We start from the raw sequence: 6,369 nt of genomic DNA, 5'->3' as shown, positions 1-6,369 counted from the left end.
TTTGATGGGGGGCATGTGTTTGGCTGGTGGGGGGCGGGGTGGACTAAGGAGGCCGTGTGGCTTTGTGAGGAACCCGGGGGAAGCTTGGGCACTCTGAATGGGGGGATCCGGCAGAGATGGCCACTCTTTGTCTGTCATTATCTCCTTAAACGCGCAGCTCTACCGGCTCTGCGATCAGGGGCAGCACAGAGGGACAGATGGACCCTAACCCCCCCCCCACCCCGCCTGCACGTCTACAAAGGATGGCGGCAAATTACAGACAGCGGCACAGAAGGACAGAGCACAGAAGTACACAACCCACAGATAAGTATGCATTCACAACGTTTAAGCAGCCGCAGAGTCAAGCCAGTGTTCCCAGCATTCCCCAGCAGATGGAAATGGAAGGACAGACATGAAAGGATCAGAGCAACTGAACCATCTGACTGCTGCAAGCCAGACACTCACAGACTCACCTGGGCGACTAAACACGCAGCCAGTGCTTATTTGGTCTACTTTCTGCGTTTTAGACCTCGGGGGATAAGCCTGTACAGTGTGTTTCATCAACTCATCAAATAAAACAATACAAATACGATAAACCTATCGTAAGGCGAGCATGCGTTTCAGTCCAGTACAGCTAACCTAACAAACATTACAGCCTAGCCTAGCCTACCATAAACATGCTTAGAACACTTACATTTGCCTTCAGTTGGGCATAATTATTGACACAAAGCCTATTTTATAATTGTTGAATATCTCATGTGATTTATTGAATAATCATAGCCATCATAAAGTTGAAATATCGTAACATGGACCATTGCAACCTGGGGAGCGTCTGTATATGTAATCCTAAATGATGTATATTTACCCCAAGTTACTACATGATTCAAACTGTTAAGAAATGAAGAAATGCAAATGTTAAAAGCCAAGATGAATGAAGCAGGAGAGTCAAGGTATCATTAATGCGAATGGAAAAAGTTGTATTAGTTTGCTTCTTTTATTCAGGTTCTTTTAGAAATCTACACGAGAATGTACACAGAGGGCAGGTCTCCACATGTGCTTGGCAATGCAATGAAATGTGCTGCCCACATTAACGTAAACAGGCTGAAATTAGATAGAAAACTACTAATCAATATTGTCAATTAATTTTTCAAATGGATGTGTGTAAAATAATGGTGATATAGAAACTGAAAATGCTTTATTGTATACTATCTGACTCAAACAGCATAGTAAACAAAGTATACTAAAAGGAAACTTTAAGAATTATTCAATTGGAGACAGGACAAAGACCTTTGTATGTAATTGTTAAGAAATTATTTCATTTTTGAAGATAGAAACCCAGAAATTGAGCATCGACTTGAAAATGTCTCAATTGCTATACTCTCTATGGAGCATACAGTCCCCTTCCAGATTTTCTGAAAGAATATGATCTTACGATAGTAATTTTCTCTGATTTTTGGGAAAATGAGTTTATGAAATATATATTACCTCTGTAATTGCTCATCAGTGGAAGCATTCTGCCCAATTTAGTCCTCTGAAAAGCACAGCACTACAATTAAAGAAGGCAGGCCTACTTCAGCGGATGGAGAGAAGAGAATGGGCACCATTTGCCTAGACGGATAGCTGTCGTGTGAAGCTTAATTAGCTCTCAGTTGGCCCTGATAAATTGTTATAGCTTCCAGTCTGTGTGTGTGCTTTTTTTTGATAATCATGTCAGCGTGCTCTGCAGGGTATGTTGTCCTGTCTTGCCTGGGTTTTGAAAGCCCACACAGGGCCTGGTCACCTGGGCGCACGCTGTTATTGTAGAGACTTTGCAGCACAATCTGGCGTGCGTTAATTGTGTGCTTCTCACTTGACGCAGCGGTGACTCACAGGGGCCGGTGGCATTGAGAACCGTGTTGGTATGTAGAGGTGTCCGCTGAAAGCACAGGGCTGTCACAGTCATGGGGGGTGTAGGGGGGCGACAGTGCAATTAAACACTTTGAGTGCTACCACAAACAGATGGGTACAGACTGCCTTCATAAACAGTAAGAAAAACACAGCTACAAACTGCCTTAGTAAAAGCTGGAGAAATCACAGCTACAGACTGCCTTAATAAACCTGGAGAAATCACAGACACAGACTGCCTTAATAAACCTGGAGAAATCACAGCTACAGACTGCCTTAATAAACCTGGAGAAATCACAGCTACAGACTGCCTTAATCAACAGTGAGAAATCACAGATACGCAGTGCCTTAATCAACAGTGAGAAATCACAGATACGCAGTGCCTTAATCAACAGTGAGAAATCACAGATAGGCAGTGCCTTAATCAACAGTGAGAAATCACAGACACTTGCTGCCTGAATAAACGGGGAGAAATTGCCAATACAGACTATCTTAATAAAGAGGGAGAAATCAAAGATACAGACTTCCATGATAAACAAGCAGAAATTGCCAATACATACTGCCTTAATAAACAAGGAGAAATCACAGATACAGACTGTCTTAATTAACAGGAAGAAATCACAAATACAGACCAATGCCAAAGACAGTGGGAAAAAATTAGAGCCACAGTCTACATTGGGGGAAATTACAGATTATAAACTGCCTTCACAAACAAAGTGGAAAATCAGAGATACTGTCATTTCGCAAACAGCAGGGGAAATATATAAACTTTCTTCACATATTGTAGAGGTAACACATACTACAGATAAAAATAACTGAGGTAATTGCAGACCATTCACTACCATCACAGTCAGGGGGGTGATGCTGAGTAGCTAGCTTTAACCTCTAGACCTCGTATACAGTGTGCTGAAGTACTGTGTTCATCTTAATAATGAAGATAAATGAATAACTGCCTGCACGCAATCGGCAGCCTATAACGTTAATATCTGCAGCTACATAACCCTGCTTCCATCCCCAAAGGCCTCATTATCCTGCTTTAATATAGAAGCTTTTTTTTAATCTATGTTTCTTTGTATACATTTTCATGCAGGTGAATATCATTATGCATATCGCATTTTTTTGTGAAATAGTGTATTTAATAAAGATATATATAAGATAACTAGTGCAGCGCTCTCTCCTGCTCTCGCTTCAACACTGGCCTAATATTACCCAGCATGCCTTCACACCCATAACCGTGGTGATCCGCAATCAGGACTCACAGAGCCAATCAAGTATTTCTTTGATTATCGTTGACCTTAAACAAGACTCCGCTGGCACAAATAAATGATAACGAGAGTGGGCTGGAAAAAGCATGCATAGCCCCACCCTGGGATAAGGAGTGTATGGGGGGGGGGGTCAGGTTTCAGGATATTAGTCAGAAAAGGTTGTGAAAATAACCGCCTGGCACAAGCTGTTTATAAATCGTGCGTGAAATTGGGAACAGGGGGATTACGTGCGTTGTAAAGGGGCATTAAGACTCGCACCCGCGTCGCTGAGGAATTCAGGGGCGTAGCACAAGTGGCCGCCATCGAGGCCTCCCCAGTGTGCAGGGCGGGGGGGGGGTGGGTTCATTTATCAAGCGTGACTTCATAAACATGAGATTCTACAGAAGGGGGCTTCCAACCCTAACAAGTTACAATGAGCATGAGAATAGGCGCTCATCCGAAATCAACTGTGACGCTGGTCAAAGGAAGAGAGCCGCTGATCTCAGCCAAAATGTTGTCATTACCCAACCAAGACAGTGACTGATGATGTCATGTTCTTTCAACTTCGCTGCAGAAATATATAACCTTCTGGATTATGTGTTCTACTTAAATATAAATATAACTCTGAAATAGAGACTAATCTCTGGATAATTTAATCTAGCCAACTAGTTAATGAGGAAAATATGATCCAAATGCCAGAATGACATTTGGCTTTTAATCCCGTGAGCTACAGGAAAGTCCAGAGAAACTGAAGACTGGTTGGTATCAAAAGCCGGGTTTGGCAGCACCATCTGAGATGCAGTAAATACCCTTTGTCTGCGTCAAAGATGAATTTGGTACAATTATAAATCACATATTACTATCCTTGGAATTATTCCAGAATTATTTGGCCAGTGAACTCTTAACAATGTATTTCACTGTATTGTTAATGATATTGAGACTGCTAAACATACTATTTACTCTAGTGAATTTGAAGTTGTAAGATTAATAATAATTAGCCTGGGCTGTTTACCCTAACCTGATAGCACACAATAAATCGTAGGTATACAGTATGTTCTTTATTGTGTATATTGAATCAACCATTTCTTAGACAATTATAAATATGGGCTCCCCTGTATTATTGTGGAGTAATATATTATTATACTGTCGGGTGTAACCATTATCAGTCACCTGTATCCCTTTCGTTTGTGGAACTGTCACAGATAAGAAGCCTTAGACCAAAATGCGATCATTCTCTCTTAATCAGGTCTCAGTCTTATTTTCCCTGAATCAGTTTTTACTTGAGGTTACGTACGTAACCTTTTCCCCATGCATCGCCATAGTGGCATTTTCTGACATTTCAGCACCGAGACATCAGTTTGGAGCAAAGGAATATTAAATCAAGAGTTTGATCAGGATAATCCCAAAAACTAATACGTTCAGCTTTGGATGAGTAATGAGGATCAATATTTTAGACAAGATGATCTTTTCACTGGCAGAGTAAGAGCCGGACAACAAATGGACAAGACAAACAGGCATTTGAGTTCCAGTGAATAGTAACCATTACAAGACAAAAACAATGACTGAGGATTATTTAATTAAGCGTTTGATACCTTCACAGTGACTTGAGTTTTCATAAAACATTTATCAAAAACTCTCTGGATATTTGGGACATTTTTGATATTTTTTGACATTACTGCATTCAGCAAGAAACTGTTACTGAACACTCTTCAGTGAGGAGGGTTAATAGACAGCATGTTACGTTGGATTCAGGATTCATGCTGTGGGTTAAGCCGAACTTGAACAAATGTATAATTGTTGATAACTTCTTTAACAATTAAAGTCAATTTCTATTAACAGTTAAACTTAATTTGCATTCAGCTTTAACTTTAGCACCTTGATAACCTTTAACTGTAATGCAGGAGTTTATTAAATTCAGTTTAAATCTAGTTTTTACTTCTTGTGCAGCTGGCGATGATTCCTGCTGTATGTATTTCTGTGAAACCATGTTGCTTCATATCATTTCATGTGTTTTTTTGTTATATTGTTTAGTTGTGGGAGGGGGGGCACCTGTCTCCATAAAGCACCTGGCTTGAAGGATGGAGTGTGTTGACAAAAAGCGAACACTGGCAGAGCTGCACCCCAACACCACCTGTGATGACTGTGCTGGAACTGCATGGGGAGTCAGAGGCAGTGATTCTGCGGTCCAGTGCGGTCAATCGCCACACCCTGTGGCTCCAGAACATCTACCATCCGGATCTGCATCCTCTTCCTATCACAGCATTCCTCAGGAATACAGCATCACTCTTCTCACCTGTTTACTTGTCCCCCCCCCCCCCCCCCCCAGCAGGTCCGGTTTCAACACTTGGCCGGTTTCAAAGCTGGCAGTAAACTGTGAAAGGATTAGCCAATCTGCATCCGCGCCTCGCTGTCTCTCCGAGGAGTCGATGGAATGACCACGCTGCCCGCTTGTGGCCTGCCTTCTGGCAGCGGGACCAGCAAGCTGTATGTCTGCTTCAGGAGACCAGCACAAAGGAGCTGATTCACATTTCAATGAGGAAACGCGTTACATTGCAACAGCATATATATTTACATGTGATAACCCCATTAAGGTGTTTACATGTGTTTTTAATAACCCGATTGTTCCGTTTACATAACTAGCTCATTAAAAACACACCAGAACATCATCAGGTTATGGCATGTATACGTCACGGTCAGCTACCAAGAAAATAAACAAGATCTCACTGTTTATTTCTCGCTTCCTGACTTGGGATACTGCATGTCCCTTCTCTCCTCTGTATGCTCTGTAGGGCTGGGCAATATAGATCAAAAGCTATATCTTGGTATTTAACAAACGTATTAAGGTAGTGGATGCAGAAAACCTCATCCCAAGTAACTGGTGACCTGTCTGATGATTGGCCAGGATTGTGCTCCATTAGATCTGCACTCCTTTGCTCTTTCTCAGTTTCCTGGATGTTTCTCCTGCCAAATTATTTCAACCAAAATTTTACAACCTGAACTTAAATTTTTATTACCACCTCATAAGCAACATAAATTCAAGTTCAGGTAATGAATTCAAATTCGGTTTCTTTAGTTAAAGTTCAGGTAAACATTCAAATTCTGGTTCTGGTTTTCAGGTAATGAAGTTCAAGTTCAGGTTAACACATTCAGATCTGGGTAAATAAATTTAAATTCAGGCTGTGGCGGGTCTGATTTCACATCATAAGGTGGGAACAAACCCTCCCCCCCACCCCCCACAGACACACACAGGAGAGATCGGACC

This window comes from Brienomyrus brachyistius, chromosome 9 (genome assembly GCF_023856365.1).
Source record: "Brienomyrus brachyistius isolate T26 chromosome 9, BBRACH_0.4, whole genome shotgun sequence".
NCBI classification, from domain to species: domain Eukaryota; kingdom Metazoa; phylum Chordata; class Actinopteri; order Osteoglossiformes; family Mormyridae; genus Brienomyrus; species Brienomyrus brachyistius.
Note: the sequence above shows the minus strand (reverse complement) of the source record.